The 19,357-nt window shown below is 41.7% G+C and overlaps 2 pseudogenes; one reads left to right on the forward strand and one right to left on the reverse strand.

Annotated features, from left to right (window-relative positions):
- Positions 1 to 4,347: 4,347 nt before the first annotated feature.
- LOC110322331 lies at positions 4,348 to 4,785 on the forward strand (annotated as a pseudogene).
- A 1,781-nt stretch (positions 4,786 to 6,566) lies between these two features.
- The window catches only part of LOC110321918, a 29,730-nt pseudogene continuing 16,939 nt past the window's right edge, over positions 6,567 to 19,357 (reverse strand).

Raw genomic sequence — 19,357 nt, forward strand, 5'->3', positions numbered from 1 at the left:
AAAAAAAAAAAAAAAAGATGTTATCGAATCAGGGTTAAAACAAAGATTTTTGGTTAGGATTTGGATTTTGACTGTCCATCAAAGCTCATGCATTGCAGTTTGGTCTCCAGCTGGTGGCAGTACAGGTGAAGAAAAATTTAGGCAGAGGATCCTCATTGAGAGAAGTCAGATAATTAAGGATTAATAATTAATAATAAAATAATAATTAATCCACAAGTGGATCTTGGCAGCCTGCCCACTCTTCTCATTGCTTTCCTGATACTATGAGGTGAAGAACTTTCTTCCAAGCATGTTCTTCATCGTATGTTTTGATTGATAGGCTCAAAATGATGGGGCCAAATGACTCTTGACTGAAATATCTGAAATTGAGTCAAAATAAGTCTATCACTGTTTGTACTTTAGATATTCTGTCACAGCAAGGAAAGGCTAACACATTCTCAAGTCAGAACAGATTCTGAGAGTCAGTGGCAGGAAACAGGTTGTTGAATTAGACGAGAACAGCTCATGTGAAAAGGACACTTGTATCTCAACAAGAGATTTAGATATCTGTTTAGATAGCAGTTTAGATAGTAGATGGCTTTTACAAAGATAACATGGAATAGTACAGTGTACAGGGACTTCAAGCATGGCTCTGTTGGTAAAGAGCGTGCCTTTCTTTTTTCTTTCTTTTTTTTTTTTCTAGGCAAAGAATTTTATTAACCCTTTCCAAACTTTATTCCCAGGCTTCTTCAGCTTAATTTGCCACAAAGAATAAATTAGGTATAAGCAAAAACTGAAAAGAGCAGCAGTGTCTGGGGGAGGTTTGGGCTTAAAAATATTAGAGATTTTATCAGATCCATAATAAACGAAAAAAATTTAAAAAGCAGTCATGATATAAAATAGCAGCTCCTGTAACTCCTGCAAGTGTCACCTTCTTTAGAAGTTGCTTTGATCCAGTTTGTCTCATTCTTAGAAGTCTCATAAAAATTCTCCACCAGATCTGGAACTTCCTCCTCCTCTCCAGGAGCAAGTGCTGCTTTTCCATCTATGGGTTGTTTGGGTGTAGCTTCATTTGGTCTCCTTACACTGGTCAGACCGTCTGCACCATCTGCACCGAGCTGGTTTAGGTTGCTGGGAAGCATCGCTGTCTGCTGCTTTGTCTCAGCATGGCCTGTAATCCTGAAGGTGTCTGCTGCCAGGGGTGTCTGAACTTTAGGGTTGTTAAAATGGATCACTGCTCCTTGGTTTGTAAACATGTTCACCTCTTCAATACCAGAGGTACTGTTTACTCCTGTCTTCTTTAAGGAGAACTAGGAAGGCAAGCTCTTCACCAAACTGAAGAGCTTGCCTTTCTAACACAAGGATTTAGCACGGATCCCCAGCACCCACGTAACAAGCCAGGCACACGTTGTGTTGTAATCTCAGTCATAGGGACACAGACACATGAGGATCCCTGGGGCTTGCTGGCTGACAAGACAAGCTAAAGTAAGAGACCTTGTCTCAAAATAAGGTAGAGAACAATTGGGGAAAACACCTGAATTTGGATTCTGGCCACCACAGTATATGAACATACATATATGTACACCCATGCACATACATAAACCAAGTACAATAATGACATCTTACAAACCTATGTCTTTTGATTCAGTTTATCACAGGATGCCAATGCTACTCATATTTTTTCTATCAGTCTGTTCAGATCATAGTTCTTGAGTCTTGGTCTGCTTTTTGTTACTAATGAATAACAAAGACTGGGCAACTTTGTAAAGAATAGAAGTCTATTTTGGAGGCTCAAGGTCAAATGTTGCATCTGGTGATGACAGTCTTTCAGTGGGAATCCTGAGGTGGTGGTACAGGACACTACACAGCAAGAGGCTGTGTGTGTGTGTGTGTGTGTGTGTGTGTGTGTGTGTGTGTGTATTTCTGTGCCTATCTTCTAATCTCACTCATAAAACTACTTGTATTCAATCACAGTCATCCACCCTGATGGTTATATAATTCCAATTACCTTCCCAAACCCAACCTCTAAAACTATTTGAATCTAGTTTATACTGTCTTAATTCTTGTCTTAGTCACTGTTCTATTGCTGTGACGAGACACCATGATCACAGAAACTCTTACAAAGGAAAACATTTAACTGGGGCTGGCTTACAATTTCAGAGACTTAAGTCCATTGTCATTATGGAAGGAAGTGTAATGAGACACAGGCAGACAAGGTGTTCGAGAAAGAGCTGAGAGTTCTACATCTGGATCTTCAGGCATCAGGAAGAGAGAAAGCCATTGGGCTTGGCTTTGGCTTTTGAAATCTCAAAGCCTGCCTCCAGTGACATAATTCCTTCACCCCGACTCCAACAAAGCCACACGTCCCAACCCCAACTAGTGCCATTCCCTGATGACTAAGTATTTGATTATATGAGGCCACTCTTATTCAGACCACTACAATTTCCTACAATGGGAGTAAATTTCAACTCATAAACCTTTGGGAAAGACAAACTGTATTCAAACTGTAGCACATTTTTGCTGCATCCCAGGACTTACCCAAACCTGCCTTTCTTGCTAGTCTTCCTGAAGTGGAAACTTAAGGGTTTTTGTTTTTGTTTTTGTTTTTGTTTTTGTTTTTGTTTTTTTTGGAAAGTTGGTTATGTTGAAAGGTGTTTTGCTTGGGCAAACATGTGAAGCAACATTTCATTAAAGTGGACACAGGTGTGAAAGGCTAAGGCAGACTTGTGAAGGAACATTTTGCCGAAGCAGACACAGAAAAGAGGATACTCTACTAAAGCAAGCAGGTGAAAGGATACATGATGAAGGATTCTTTGCTAATGATGCATGCATCAGTCTGCCTTACATTGTGTAGCTGGGCTGCATCTGTCAGGACTCCACAGAGAGAAATGCACCAAAAAACTTGTGGTGCTGTGCTGCAGTCCTTGCCGCGTCTGTGGACTCAGGCTGATTGGCAGAGTGATGTCAACTGAGACAGGCACATGTGTTGAGGCAAAAAAAAGTGCTGAGGCAAGGCACATGGAGGACCCTTGATGTTTGGAGGGTATAAAAAGGACCCGATGGACAGTGACAGGCTGAGCTTGGCTTCCTTACAGAGCTAGCTGTGCAACGCTCATGGGTCTTGAGTCTTCACTGATCTATGCTTCCCTGAGAGAGGTACAGTTAAGGACTTCTCTGGTGTTCCTACCTGGTCCCCCCTGCTGACTTGAGCTGAGGCTGAGGCCTGGCTTCTCTGCTAGGTAGTGCCACTGCTGTTGATCTGTGTCTGCTATCCCTACTCTATTGATCTGGACTGCTGGTGATTCTGTGAAGTGTTTGGGAGTAGATTGAGCTGCTCTTGACCTGTGAACTAAATTTCCTGACAACACAGATGGGAGTTGCTCCAAAGAACCTTTCTAAACAGGTCCACTCCACCACCCTCATATCCTTTCTTTCCCAGTACCTCTGGTGGGTAGTGGGCTAAAAGGGAGGTTATAGAGTTTAAGAACCATCATTAAAAATAAGGTTTGAAAAAAAAATTAAAGTTACATCTTCCCTTGCTTACATTTTTCCCCCTTACTGCCTCATAAGGTTTGTAGCTCCATATTCTAACTCCTAGTGCTCTTCATGCTCTCCTTGTCTTAATATCTCTGTAGATGTTGTCACAATTTACAGAACGAAGTGACCATTTCATCTCTCTTGTGAGCTACTCTCTGTGTTATGGCACTGAGATAGGTTAACGATCAAGGCACCTGGTTCTTATTTTGATAGTAAGAGGTTGTAGATTTCTATGATCGTGGGAGAAAGAGCTAAGCAGACAACCACCCCACCCTGCCTCGGTGCATGCGAATGTGCACACCCATTGTAGCAATGTGAGAGGTGCCAGGTGCAGAAATAAAAATCACATAAAAGGACATATTTTAAAGATGTCTCTGCTTCCATTTACTCTTTTTTTTTTTTCTTTTTTAAATTTCATGTTGCTAGTTGTGCTAACTGTTTTGGGAGATTATTAGGTGCCTCATTTTCCTACAATGGTTGGATGTTTGAATGGAAGCGATGAGAGACCAAGGTTTTACAGAAGCAGAGGGGCCAAGTGAGATTTCCTCTACAGGGGACATAGGACTTACTTGTGCAGAGGATGTTATAGGAATGATTGACATGAGAGCAGTATCAGACTTACCGTAAAATCCACTGTAAAAATTAGTTTATTTGATTTTTCTGCTTATCTAGATCAGCATTTTTCAGTCTGTGGGTTTTGACCCCTTTAAGAGTTGAATGACCTGGCAGCCATCCGCGGCGAGGCCGTGAGGCTCTTCTGTCCCAAGGCCCCGAGATGGCCTTGCTGGCCCGGCATCAGCCAGGGAGCCGAGCTGGGATGGGCTTGCCAAAATGAAGTTCAATCCCTTCGTGACTTCTGACCGAAGCAAGAACCTCAAGCGGCATTTCAATGCGCCCTCTCACATTTGGAGGAAGGTCATGTCTTCCCCTCTTTCCAAAGAGCTGAGACAGAAGTATAACGTTCGGTCTATGCCCATTCGGAAGGATGATGAGGTTCAGGTTGTTTGAGGACACTACAAAGGCCAGCAGATTGGCAAGGTGGTCCAAGTGTACAGGAAGATGTATGTCATCTACATTGAACGAGTCCAGAGAGAGAAGGCTAATGGCACAACTGTCCACATGGGCATCCACCCCAGCAAGGTGGTTATCACCAGGCTAAAGCTGGACAAGGACCGCAAGAAGATCCTGGAGAGGAAAGCCAAGTCCCGACAAGTAGGAAAGGAGAAGGGCAAATACAAGGAAGAAACAATTGAGAAGATGCAGGAATAGAGACATCTCATGAACAGCTTTCATTAAAGACTGCTTGAGTTAAAAAAGAAAAAAAAAAGAGTTGACTGACCCTTTCACAGGGGTCACATATCAGATATCCTGCATATCAGATATTTATATTATGATTACAGTCATGAAGTAGCAATGAAATAATTGTATGGTTAGGGGATTACCACGACATGAGGCCCCTAAAGGGTCACAGCATCAGGAATGTTGAGGACCAGTGATATACTTGAATGTGAGGGCAAAGATCCTTAATTCTATCAGTTGGAATGAGGAGGCAGGAAGGTCTTGAGTTCAGGTTAGCCGGAGTAGCACAGCTAGTTCCTACTGAGAGAGAGGCAGAAAACAGAGCCTGCTGCCCAGAGTGAGGTAGGAACTCAAGACTTATTTATTTGTAGGTTAAGATAATGAATTCACTAGCGGCCCCTCACCCCACTGTGCACTTTACCTGTAATCCCCATTGTCTTAGGGTTTTATTGCTGTGACAAGACACCATGACCATGGCAACTCTTATAAAGGAAAGCATTTAATTGGCGTTGGCTTACAGCTCAGAGGCTTAGCCTGTTGTCATGACCTGTAACACAGTAGCATAGTGGCATACAGGCAGCCGCGGTACTGGAGAGGAAGGCATGAGTTCTATCACTGAGTGGCAGATATCAGAAAGTGAGACTGCCAACTGGCCTTAGTGAACAACTGAGACCCCAAAGCCCACCCCCAGTGATACATTCCTTCCAACAACACGAATCTGCTCTGACAATAGTGCCACTCCCAGTGAGTTTATGGGGCCTATTTTCTTTCAAACCACCACACCCATCATTTGACTTTTTAAACTTTAGACAATAGAGAGTTAATGAGGCTCTCTGCTGGGCTATGGCTCCTTGTTGGTAAAGGTAAAACAAGACACCGTCTTGTTCTTGTCCTGAAAGCTTCTATTATTATTATTATTATTATTATTATTATTATTATTATTATTATCATCATCATCATTATTATTAATTTTGTTATTATTTACATCCCTACCACAGGCCCTCTGCCCCTCCCCACCCACTTCTCCTCTTGTTTCTATTCAGAGAAGGGCAGGCCTCCTATGGATAGCAACTGAACATGGCATAAGCAAGTCACAATATGACTAGACACTTCCCCTCATATTAAAGCTGGATGAGGCAACCCAGTTTGAGGAAAAGTGTCACAAAAGGCAAAAGAGTCAGGCAGCCCCTGCTCCTACTGCTAGGAGTTCCACCAGCACAACAAGCTACACAACTGTGACATATGTGCAGAGGGTCTAGGTCAGTCCCATGCGGGCTTCCTGGTTCCCTGGTTGTTGGTTCAGTCTCTGTGAGCCCCAGGAGCCCTGCTTAATTGATTCTGTGGGCCCTCTCCCTCTCCCTCTCCCCCTCCCCCTCCCCCCTTCTCCCTCCCCCTCTCTCTTCCTTTCTTTCTTTTCTTCCACAAAAGCAGTTTTTATTTGAGGCAAGGAGAAGTCTGATCCATAGGATTACAGTTCTAAGCACTCAAATGTAAATATTAGCGGCACAGTTTGGGCTATAAATCTTGCTTCTCTTTGGATGGAAAGGGTTCTGGTATTCTTACCTCCAGGTAGGTAAGAAGAAAGACCTTTGAGAAAGGCTGGAAGAAACACCTCGGCTACCGGTACTACCCTCCAGATTCTATGTCAAACCAATGTGCCACCCAGGGCGAGGGACACAGGACACAGCAAGGGAAGATGAGGCAGAAAGAACACGTGTCAGTCGCTTGGGGAGGAGCAGGGCTCTGCAGCTTCAGACTTGTGCTTGGAAGGGGTCATCCTCGTGGTTGGCACAGCTCATCAAGACACACACCCTCCAGTTCCTGTTGTAGCGGAGTAGAGTGGTCAAGTCCTTGCTTCTCAGCTCAAAGTCAAAAAACCTTAAAGTTCTCAGCAACGCGAGCTGGTATCACAGATTGGGGATCACTACCAAGTTCCTTTGAATGTGGAACCGGATCAGCACCTGGGCTGTAGTTTTATTGTACTTGGCTGCAATTGCCTTGATCCTGGGATCCTCCAGGCTTGGCCCAGGGCCTGTCAGGAGAACCAAGGGGACTATATATCGACACTATGTCTGTCGGCAGTACTCAGCTTCCCCTGAGTTAGGTCTGGGTGGCACTCGATCTGGCTCACTGAAGGCTTATATTTTAAGCCAGGTTTGTTCAAGATCCTCTCAATCTGAAGAGGGTTGAAGATGGAGACGCCAATTGCTTTTATCAAACCTTCATTGACTAGTTGTTCTATAGCCGTCCAAGTGTCCACAAAATCGGTGTCACTAGAAATCAGATTTCCTAAGGCATCCAGTGGGAAATAGTCGGGCCCGGGCTTGAAGCCCAGAGATCCAGCTAGTCCAGCTGCAGTGTCTTCTGGCAGGCTCCTTTCACCATGTTCTTGTCGTGGAACGTGCACCACAGCTTGTTGACCGTGAAGGTCCTGGTGCTTCACCACCTGCTCCTTGAGCTTCTCCTGGAAGGATCACTCCCACCTCCTTCTCATTCTGGTGCCCCTGAGCACAGTCAGTGTGGCGATGACCCATGTCAATAGCAATCTTCACGGCCTCAGTCACCTGGCCAGGAGGGGATTTCCAGGTGCCCACGCCCAGGATGGACATCTTGGCTCCGTTGTTGAGTTCCACGTGGCTAGCCGTGATTGCGGCACGTTATACACCGGCAAATGTGCAATTCTGTGGGTTTTCTTGTGGTGTCTTCGACTCATTTGGCGTCTATGATATTCCTCCTCTGTTTCCATCAGTTGCTGGAGGAAGCCTCTCTTCTGACAATTGCGCTCTTTAGACACCAATCTATGAGTATAGCAGAATATCATTCGACGTCCATTTCTTTTTCTTCTTTTCTTTTCTCTTTGGTAACTCCACTCACAAAGGAGTTACTGAACTGTGAGCCCCGCCCTGGAGCCGGGAGGGGCCTGTGAGAAAAGAACAAAGAGCCAGAGCTATCAATTTTTTTTTTTTTTACTTAATTCCCCATTGCTAATCAGCAGGTGTTAATCTCCAGAAGCCAGCTGTTTCTGGCCTTAGACTAGAGAAGAGTTAAAAAGGGTCAATATTACAGAAAGTAAGCAACTTTTTCCAGGCAAAACTGAGTTTTGCCCCTGAAAGCCAGGGACACTACCATTGCTACTTTTCTTAGCACATGGTGCTGAGCTGGTTCCAGACTCTGTGGCTCTGCAGCTGAGCTCAAAATCAGGGTGGTGATACCCCTGGAAGCCTTTTTTATTTGCACAGGATTGTTTTATCTACCCTGAGGTTTTTGTTTCTCCACACGAAGTCGAACATTATGCTTTCAGTCTGTAAAGAATTGTGTTGGGATTTTTCTGGGGACAGCATTGAATCTGTAGATTGCTTTGGTAATATGGTTATTTTTCCTATCTTAATCCTACTGAATCATGAGCCTGGGAGATTTTTCCATCTTCTCATATCTTCTCCCTGAAAGTTTCTTTCTTTGATTTTTAATTTAAAAAATTAAATTGAAAAATATTTAAAATTGAGAGAGCAAACGGCCGAAGGTGAAATAAATCCAATTGCACAATAAAAAAAAATACATGAAGAAAATGGTTATAGATGAATAATAAAAAAACAAAAAGAAGCCAGGCGGTGGTGGCACAAACCAAAAAAAAAAAAAAAAAAAAAAAAAAGGTTTTTAAAAAAAAAGTAAAATAAATTTAAAATCACATTAAACATACAACAAAGCAAACGTTAAGGGTAAGAAGAAATTTAATGGTAAAGTAGAGGTCAGTTCTCTCTGGGTCCTTTAAAATTGAAGTTTGCCAGGCAGAGGGGAAGATTGGTTTGGAGGGTCTTGGTTTCCCCCGTAGAGGTTGGGCCAGGCAGGGATCCCTTGCCGGCTTAGCCTTACGAACCTCCCTTCTTGTGCACCAGCACCCTCTGCTGGCCAGCCAGGGTCTCGCTCGCTCTGGAGACTTCCCAGTTTGTGTTAACTTCCTTGTAAAAGTCTACAAAGTGAGTTCCAGGACAGCCAGGGCTATACAGAGAAACCCTGTCTCGAAAAACAAAAACAAACAAACAAACAAACAAACAAACAAAAAGTTCTTGGTTTTGAATTGCCTAGGAGTCATGCCTGTGGGCTGAAGAGCCTTGGAAAACAAAAGCCAGCTATAGAAACAGGCATCAGCCCACCCCAACGCAAATTCCCTAGTGGAAGAAAGGAAGCGAATGTCAATGTGCACCCACACAGCAAGCCAGGAGGCCCCAATACAAAGAGAATTGGGCGTCTAAGACCCTGGGGAAAGCCTCAGATCCCATAAACCGCAAGCCCAGTTGAGGGCTGCAGGGCAACCATGAAGCCTCCAAAGTTCAAATCAGTGTTGGAAAAGCAATCCATTTCTTCCTGTTCCATACTTCAGTGAACTCTATCCTGCGGCCATCTTGACGGTAGCCCATTATTTGATACTGAACTTCTCTGGAATCCTAAAAACAAGGACAAGTCACAAGTCAGACAACCTGCGGGTTACCTGGCTATAGCCTCTGGGTGGGAGATAGCCCTACAAAGTTGTCCGTGGAGAGGGAGAGAGTGGGGCACAGACATGTTCAGCCTAGAGGGGACTCTGGCTGTAAACAACAAGGTGGTTGGTGGCTTTAGGGCCTGGAGGCCTGCTCTAGTTGGCTACAGTATCTGGTGCTATCTCTCTGCCACATGGTTTTCAGTAGGACTGAAAATTCTTTAGCTCTGTTAAAGTAGAACCCTCTGCCTCCACGTCTTCCCCATACGACAGCGTGCTCAATGCTGGACAGGACCGCGAAACCATGTGTAGGGGGCTGTTTCCTCCCATGCCTGTAAACGCAACTGAGAGACAGTCTCAGTTTACAGATTAACTGGTTCTATCGGTCCGGTTCTCAGCACCATGATCAAATATCTGACTAAAAGCAACTTAAGGGAGGAAGGGTTTATTCTGACTCATATTTTCTTAGTGGAGAGTATGGGTCCGTCGGAAGGCACGGGCATGAGGTTAGTCACAACGCAGTCATAGTCTGGGGCCACCTACATTCTGGATCTTGTCCCCTCAGTTAAGTACTTCCAATTTTCTGAGAAACTGTCAGATTGATTTTTCAGAGTGGTTGTACAAGTTTGCAATTGCAGCAGCAACGGAGGAGTGTTCCTCTTTCTCCACATCCTCGCCAGCATCTGCTGTCACCTGAGTTTTGGATCTCAGCCAGTCTGATTGGTGTAAGGCGGAGTCTCAGGGTCATTTTGATTTGCACTTCTGTGATGACTGAGGACTTTGAACATTTCTTTACGTGCTTCTCAGCCATTCGAGATTCTTTTGTTGTGAATTCTCTGTTTAGCTCTGTACTTCATTTTTTAATTGGGTTATTCTTTTTGAGATTAACTTCTTTAGTTCTTTATATAATTTGGATACTAGCCCTCCGTTGGATGTAGGGTTACTGAAGATTTTTTTTTTCTCAATTTGTAGATTGCCGTTTTTTTCCCTATTGATGGTGTCTTTTGCCTTACAGAAGCTTTTCAGTTTCATGAAGTCCCATTTACTATTTGTTGATCTTAGAGCCTGAGCCATTGGTGTTCAGGAAATTTCCCCCTGTGCCAAATGTGTTCGAGGCTCTTTCCTACTTTCTCTTTTATTAGATTCAGTGTATCTGGCCTTATATTGATGTCCTTCATCCACTTGGACTTGATCTTTGTTCAAGGTGATAAATATGGATCTATTTTCATTCTTCTACATACAGACTGCCTGTTAGGTCAGCACTATTTATTTAAGACGCTTTCTTTTTTCCACTGTACGTTTTCGGCTTCTTTGTCAAAGATTAAGTGTTCCTAGGTGTATGTGTTTACTTCTGGGTCTTCAGTTCTATTTCATTGATCGACCTTTCTGTCTTGCTACCAATACCATGTGGTTTTTAATCACTATTGCTTTGTAGTACAGACTAAGGTCAGGAATATTGATTGCCCTGGACATGCTTTTATTGTTGAGAATCGTTTTGGCTATCCTGAGTTTTTTGTTTTTCCATATGAATTTGAGAATTGCTCTTTCCGTGTTTGTGAAGAGTCATGTTGGCATTTTAATGGGCATTGCATTGAGTTTGTAAATTGCTTTGAGTAAGATGACCATTTTTCACCATGTTAATCCTACCAATCCATGAGCATGGGGGGGCGTGTCTTTCCATCTTCTGAAGTTTTCTTCCATTTCTTTTTTCAGGGATTTGAAGTTATTGTCATACAGATCTTTCACTTGCTTGGTAAGAGTTACACCAAGATATTTTATGCTATTTATGACTATTGTGAAGGATGTCGTTTCCCTGATTTCTTCCTCAGTCTGTATATCTGTATAAAGGAAGGCCACTGATTTGTTTGAAGAAATTTTATATCCAGCTACTGCACAGAAGCTGTTTATCAGCTGCAGGAGTTCTCTGCTGGAAATTTTGGGGTAGTTTATTTATACTCTCATATCATCTGCAAATATGATACTTTGACTTCTTCCTTTCCAATTTGTATCCCCTCGATCTCCTTTTGTTGTTTAATTGCTCTAGATAAAACTTTAGAGTACTATGTTGAATAGATAGGGAGAGTGTGGGCAACTTTGTCTTGTCCTGGATTTTAGTGGGATTGCTTCTAGTTTCTCTCCATTTAATTTGGTGTTAGCTGTTGGTTTGCTGTAGATTACTTTTATTATGTTTAGCTATGGACCTTGAATTCCTGATCTCTCCAAGTCTTTTTTTCCCCATGAAATGTATAAAACAAAATTGAAATCTGCCTTTATTATTTATTTTCAATGGTTAGATTAGGAATCTTACATTTTGATAAAATGTATAAAGCAGAAATTACATGCATCCAAAAGTTATGTATGCAATTGTCAATTTTTTATAGCATGCAAACCTTATAGACTTTAAATTCTGGGAGGCCTCTGTTTTATGTTCTGTTTTTCTTTCTCTTTTTCCCCCATTTTTATTAGATATTTTCCTTATTTACATTTCAAATGTTATCCCCTTTTCTGGTTTCCCCTCTGAAAGTCCCCTCCCCCTATTGCCTCTCTCCCCCCCCCCCAATCCATCCACTCCCACTTCCTGGCCCTGTCATTCCCCTACACAGGGGCATAGAGCCTTCACAAGACCAAGGGCCTCTCCTCCCACTGATGACCAACTAGGCCATCCTCTGCTACATATGCAATTGGAGCCATGAGTCCCACTATGTGTACTCTTTGGTTGGTGGTTTAGTCCCTGGGAGCTCTGGGGGTACTGGTTAGTTCATATTGTTGTTCCTCCTATGGGGCTGCAAACCCCTTCAGCTCCTTGGGTACTTTCTCTAGCTCCTTCATTGGGGACCCTGTGCTCAGTCCAATGGATGACTGTGATCATCTACTTCTGTATTTGTCAGGCACTGGCAGAGCCTCTCAGGAGACATCCAAGACTTTTTAACATGAAGGGGTGTTGTACTTTGTCAAAGGCTTTCTTAGCATCTAATGAGATGATCATGTTGGTTTTTTCCCCCCTTGAGTTTGTTTATGTAGTGTATTACATTGATGGAGTTTTGTATATTGAACCATCTCTGCATGCCTGGGATGAAGCCTACTAGATCATGGTGAATGATAGTTTTGATGTGTTCTTGGATTCGGTTTGCGAGATTTTATTGAGTATTTTTGCATTGATATGCATAAGTGAGATTGTTCTGAAGTTCTCCTCTTTTTGTTGTATCTTTGTGTGGTTTAGGTATCAGAGTAATTGTGGCTTCATAGAATGAATTGGGTAGTGCTCCTTCTGTTTCTATTTTGTGGAATAGTGTGAGGAGTATTGGTATTAGCTCTTCTTTGGAGGTCTGATAGAATTCTGCACTAACCCATCTGGCCCTGGGCTTTTTCTTTGGTTGGGAAGTTTTGATGAGTATTCCTATTTCCTTAGGAGTTACAGGACTATCTAGATAGTTTATCTGATCTTGATTTAACATTGGTATGTGGCATCTGTCTAGAAAGTCATCCATTTCATCTAGATTTTCCAGTTTTGTAGAATATAGGCTTTCGTAGTATGTTCTGAAGATTTCTGTTGTTATCTCTCTATTTTTATTCCTAATCTTGTTGATTTGGATACAGTCTCTGTGCCCTTTGGTTAGTTTGGCTAAGGGTTTATCTATCTAGTTGATTTTTCTCAAAGAACCAGCTCTTGGTTTTGCTGATTCTTTGTATCCTTCTCTTTGTTTCTAACAGGTTGATTTCACCCAAAGTTTGACTAATTCCTGCCATCTATTCCTCTTAGGTGTGTTTGTTTCTTTCTGTTCCAGGTGTGATGTTAAGTTGCTTGTATGGGGTCTCTCCAAATTATTTATGAAGGTACTTAGTGCTATGAATTTTCCTCTTAATACTGCTTTCATTGTGTCCCATAAGTTTGGGTATGTTGTGCCTTCATCTCTGTTGACTTCTATAAAGTCTTGATTTCTTTCTTTATTTCTTCCCTGACCAAGTTATCATTGAACAGAGAGTTATTCAGTTTCCATGAGTATGTGGGTTTTCTGTTGCTTTTGTTATTGAAGTCTAGCCTTAGTTAGTTGTAATCTGATGGGAAGCATGGGATTATTCCAATCTTCTTGTGTCTGTTGGGGCTTGTTTTTATATCTGATTATATGGCCACTTTTAGAGAAAGTTCCATGATGTACTGAGAAGAAGGTGTATTCTTTTGTTTTAGGGTGAAATGTTCTATAGATATCTGTTAAATCCATTTGGTTCATAACTTCTGTTAGTTTCACTGTGTCTCTGTTTAGTTTGTGTTTCCATGATCTGCCCATTGGTGAGAGTGGGATGGTGAAGTCTCCTGCTATTATTGTGTGAGGTTCAATATGTGTTTTGAGTTTTAGTAAACTTTCTTTTATGGATGTAGGTGCTCTTGCATTTGAGGCATAGATGTTCAGAATTGAGACTTCTGTTTGGTGGATTTTTCCTTTGATAAATATGAAGTGTCCTTCCCCATTTTTGATAACTTTTGGTTGAAAGGCTATTTTATTGGATATTAGAATGGCAACTTCAGCTTGTTTCTTGGGACCATTTGCTTGGAAGACTTTTTCCCAGCCTTTTACTCTGAGGTAGTGTCTGTCTTTGTCAATGAGGTGTGTTTCTTGTATGCAACAAAATGCTGGATCCTGTTTATGTATTCAGTCTCTTAGCCTGTGTCTTTTTTATTGAAGAATTGAGTCCATTGATGTTGAGAAATATTAAAGGCAGATGATTCTTAGTTCCTGTTATTTTTGTTGCTGGAGGTGGTATTGTTTGTGCATGATTCTCTTCTTTTGAGTTTGTTGTGAAATGTTTAGTTTCTTATGTCTTCTTGATTGAAGTTACACTCTTTGTCTTGGAGACTTTGTTCCAGTATTCCCTGTAGGGCTCGATTAATAGAAAGATATTATTTAAATTTGGTTTTGTCTTGGAATATCTTGGTGACTCTATCTATGATGTTGAGAGTTTTGCTGGCTATAGTGTCCTGGGCTGGCATTTGTGTTCTTTTAGGACCTGCATGTCATCTGTCCAGGATCTTCTGGCTTTTAGAGTCTCTGTTGAGAAGTCTGGTGTAATTCTGATAGGTCTGCCTTTATATGTTACTGGCCTTTTTTCCTTACACCTTTTAATATTCTTTCTTTGTTCTATGGCTTTAGTGTTTTGATTATTATTTGAAGAGAGGATTTTATTTTCTGGTTCAATCTATTTGGTGCTTTGTAGGCTTCTTGTACATGTATGGCCATCTCCTTCTTTAACTCAGGGAAGGTTTTCTTCCATGATTTTGTTGAAGATGTTTTCTGGCCCTTTGAGCTGTGATTCTTCACCCTCTTCTATTCCTATTATTCTTAGGTTTGATAAATTCAGTGTGTCCTGAATTTCCTGGATATTTTATGTTAGGGGCCTTTTACACTCTATATTTTCCTTGACTGTTGTGTTGATATCTTCTGCTGCTGAGATTTTCTCTTTTATCTGTTGTATTCTGTTGGTGATGCTTGCACCTGTAGCTCCTGATCTCTTTCCTAAGTTGTCCATCTCCAGAGTTGCCCCTCTTTTTTTTTTTTTTTTTTAATTGCTTTTATTTCCATTTTTTAGTTCTTGGACCATTTTGCTCAAGTCCTTTACCTGCTTGATTATATTTTCCAGTAATTCTTTAAGGGATTTCTTTCTTTCCTTTCTACCTGTTTGCCTGTATTTTCCTATATTTCTTTAAGGGAGTTATTAATATCCTCCTTAAAGGCCTCTATCATCTTCATGAGATGGGATTTTAGGTCATTATCTTGCTTTTCAGGCATGTCAGGGTATCCAGGACTTGCTGTGGTGGGAGAATTGGTTTTTTGTTTTCTAAAGAGTTATTTATTTATTTATTTATTTATGTAAACTGTAGCTGTCTTCAGACATCCCAGAAAAGGGCATCAGATCTCATTACAGATGGTTGTGAGCCACCATGTGGTTGTTGTGATTTGAACTCAGGGCCTTTGGAAGATCAGTCAGTGCTCTTAACCTCTGAGCCATCTCTCCAGCCCTTGAGAACTGTTTTTTTTTTTTAATTTAATTTTATTTTTAATTTATTTTTTACATTCTACATTCCATTCCCCACCCCCACATATACCCTCTGTCTGCTCCACATCCCACACTCCTCCACACCCCACCTTGCCTCCAAGTGGATGCCCTCTACCTCCCACCCCACTTGACCTCTAAACTCCCTGGGGCCTCCAGACTCTTGAGGGTTAGGTGCATCATCTCTGAATGAACACAGACCCAGAAGTCCTCTACTGTATGTGTGTTGGGGGCCTCATATCAGCTGGTGTATGCTGCCTGTTTGGTGGTCCAGTGTTTGGGAGATCTTAGGGGTCCAGATTAATTGAGACTGCTGGTCCTCCTACAGGATCGACCTTCTCCTCAGCTTTCAGCCTTTCCTAATTCCACAACAGGGGTCAGTTGTTTCTATCCATTGGTTGGGTGCAAATAACTCTTTCATCTGCTTGTTGGGCCTTTTGGAGGGCCATCATGATAGATCCTTTTTGTGAGTGCTCCATAGCCTCAGTAATAGTGTCAGGCCTTGGGACCTCCCCTTGAGCTGGATCCCACTTTGGGCCTATCACTGGACCTTCTTTTCCTCAGGTTCCTCTCCTTTTCCATCCCTGTAATTCTTTCAGACAGGAACAATTATGGGCAGAGGTGTGACTGTGGGATGACAACCCAATCCCTCACGTGATGACCTGTCTTCCTGCTGGAGGTAAGCGCTATAAGTTTCCTCTCCCTACTGTCATCTAAGGTTCCTCCCTATGAGTCCTGGAAGTCTCTCACCTACCAGGTCTCTGATGCATTCCGGGGATTCCACCCCAACCTCCTATTTCCTGAGGTTGCCTGTTTACATTTTTTCTGCTGGCCCTCAGGGTTTCAGTCCTTTTCTTTCACCCAATACCAGATCTGGTTCTCTCTGGTGTTAACTAGCCCAGGTGTCTCTAACTGGAACTGGCCTCCTAGAAGGCAGGTAGAGCCCTGTGACCTGAGTTTGAGCTGGTCTCCTTGTTGTCCCTGGTTAGGAGGGGCTTCCTGTGTCTCTGGTTAGAGCAGGCTTCCTGCAACCCCTGATAATTGCAAATCTGTGGCTCAGGTAGGGAAGTAATTCCCTAAAAGTTTCTTAAGGACATATTTAACTATAAAGAAAAAATTTTTGTCGTGAGTGTTAATAAGAGTTGGCTTTTTTTTATAAGAAAAAAATTAGGAGACAAGACTTCAGAAAGACTAGATCTGTCTAGGCATCAGCTTTCCTAAACTGCTGTAACATTTTTCCTGACTGGGAGTGAGGAACGCTTTATCATTCTCACAGAACCATTTTTCGTTTCTGTTTTCCTTAATGAAATTTAATTGATTTACAAATTGATTTTACAATTTAATTGATTTCTCTAGAATGATTTTCCTGATTGCAGCTAATATAAAGATAGTTTGTCTTTTATCTTGTATTCTCAGTTCTCTGAACTTTCTGGAGGCTTGGACTGAGGGCTATGCTAAGTTTACTGATTAGTTTTCTCATGTCTTAGATGCCAATGGTGGCTTTTTAAAAATGGATAAATAATAACTTTATTTGTTGAGTACAATATCTCAGAATAATTAATCAAGCTAATTGATATATTATTTCTAACCTACTTATATTTTTTTATGGTAAAAGCATTAAATTGTTTTAAAGCAGTTTTAAAATATACATTACTATGTGGTCACCAGGATGTGTAATGGATTACTAAAATTATTTCTCCCATGTTACTGAAACTTGCACTCTTTAACTAACATTTTCTTTTCCATTTCTTTCTCTGACCACTGGTGACACTATTCTACTACATGCTTCTCAAATTTCTACTCTTTTAGATTCCACATGAAACTGTCAATATACTTCAGTGGGTAAAATGTCTCAGAAGTCATTCACCTTGTCACACATAGTGGAATTTCCTTCTTTTTAAAAGGCTGATTAGTATAATATTGTGTATACATGCCACATTTCTCTATCCACTCACTGATAGACACTTAGGGTGGGTTTGAATCTCAACTGTTGAGAATAATGCTGCAGAGATATAAATTTTAATTCCTTTGAGTATATATTGATATTATAAAGCATTTTCATACTGCTGTCAAAAGTGTCTGTACTAATTAAATGCCCATCAGTAGTGTCAGATTCTCCAACCTCCCAGCCGTGTACACAATATTGAATCTACAGCCTCCCATTTACTCAGAAAGCTTTTTACTACTGAGCTATACCCAAAGTACAAAATTGGGTCCTCCTCCTTCTTTTCCCTCTGCTCTCTCGTTCTACCCCTCCCATTCCCCATTCTCTCCTTTTACAGATACTCTAGTTTACCTAAACTCCTTCCAATCTCCGGGATCTAAGCTTTTTTTTCTTCTTTATTAGATATTTTCTTCATTTACATTTCAAATCCTATCCCCAAAGCCCCCTATACCCTCCCCCCACCCTGCTCCCCAACCTACCCACTCCCGCTTCCTGGCCCTGGCATTCCCCTGTACTGGGGCATATAATCTTGGCAAGACCAAGGGCCTCTCCTCCCATTGATAGCCAACTAGGCCATCCTCTGCTACATATGCAACTAGAGACACAGCTCTGGGGGTGCTGGTTATTTCATATTGTTGTTCCACCTATAGGGTTGCAGACCCCTTCAGCTCCTTGGGAACTTTTTCTAGCTCCTTCATTAGGGGCCCTGTGTTCCATCCAATAGATAAATGTGAGCATCCACTTCTGTAATACCAGGCACTGGCATAGCTTCACAAGAGACAGCTGTATCAGAGTCCTGTCAGCAAAATCTTTCTAGCATATGCAATAGTGTCTGGGTTTGGTGGTTGTATATGGGATAGATTCCCGGGTGGGGCAGTCTCTGGATTGTCCTTCCTTCAGTCTCAGCTCTGAACTTTTTGTAACTTCTTCCCTGGGTATTTTGTTCCCCATTCTAAGAAGTAATGAAGTATCCACACATTGGTCTTCCTTCTTCTTGGGTTTCATGTGTTTTGCAAATTGTATCTTGGGTACTCTAAGTTTCTGGACTAATATCCACTTATCAGTGAGTGAATATCATGTGTGTTCTTTTGTGATTGGATGATATCCTCCAGATCCTTCCATTTGCCTAAGATTTTCATGAATTCATTTTTTAATAGCTGAGTAGTATTCTGTTGTGTAAATGTACTACATTTTCTGTATCCATTCCTCTGTTGAGGAACATCTGGTTCTTTCCACCTTCAGGCTATTACAAATAATAAGTCTGCTATGAACATAGTGGAACATGTGTCCTTATTACAAGTTGGAACATCTTCTGGGCATATGCCCAGGAGAGGTATTGCTGGATCTTCCAGTAGTACTGTGACCAATTTTCTGAGGAACTGCCAGACTGATTTCCAGAGTGGTGGTACGAGCTTGCAATCCCATCAACAATGGAGGAGTGTCCCTCTTTCTCCACATCCTCGCCAGCATCTGCTGTCACCTGAATTTTTGATTTTAGCCATTCTGACTGGTGTAAGGTGGAATCTCAGGCTTGTTTTGATTTGCATTTCCCTGATGATTAAGGATGTTGAACATTTTTTAAGGTGCTTCTCAGTCATTCGGTATTCCTCAGTTGAGAATTCTTTGTTTAGCTCTGTTGCCCCCCCCCCTTTTAAAAAATAGGGTTATTTAGTTTTCTGGAGTCCATCTTCTTGAGTTCTTTATATATATTAGATATTAGTCCCCTGTCTGATTTAGGATTGGTAAAGATCCTTTCCCAATCTATTGGTGACCTTTTTGTCTTATTGACAGTGTCTTTTGCCTTACAGAAGCTTTGCAATTTTATGAGGTCCCATCTGTTGATTCTTGATCTTACAGCACAAGCTATTGATGTTCTGTTCAGGAATTTTTTCCCCTGTGCCCATATTTTCGAGGCTTTCCCCCACTTTCTCCTCTGTAAGTTTCAGTGTCTCTGGTTTTATGTGGAGTCCCTTGATCCACTTAGACTTGACCTTAGTACAAGGAGATAAGAATGGATCAATTCACATTCTTCTACATAATAACCACCAGTTGTGCCAGCACTATTTGTTGAAAAT

Source organism: Mus pahari, chromosome 5 (assembly GCF_900095145.1).
Source record: "Mus pahari chromosome 5, PAHARI_EIJ_v1.1, whole genome shotgun sequence".
Lineage (NCBI taxonomy): Eukaryota > Metazoa > Chordata > Mammalia > Rodentia > Muridae > Mus > Mus pahari.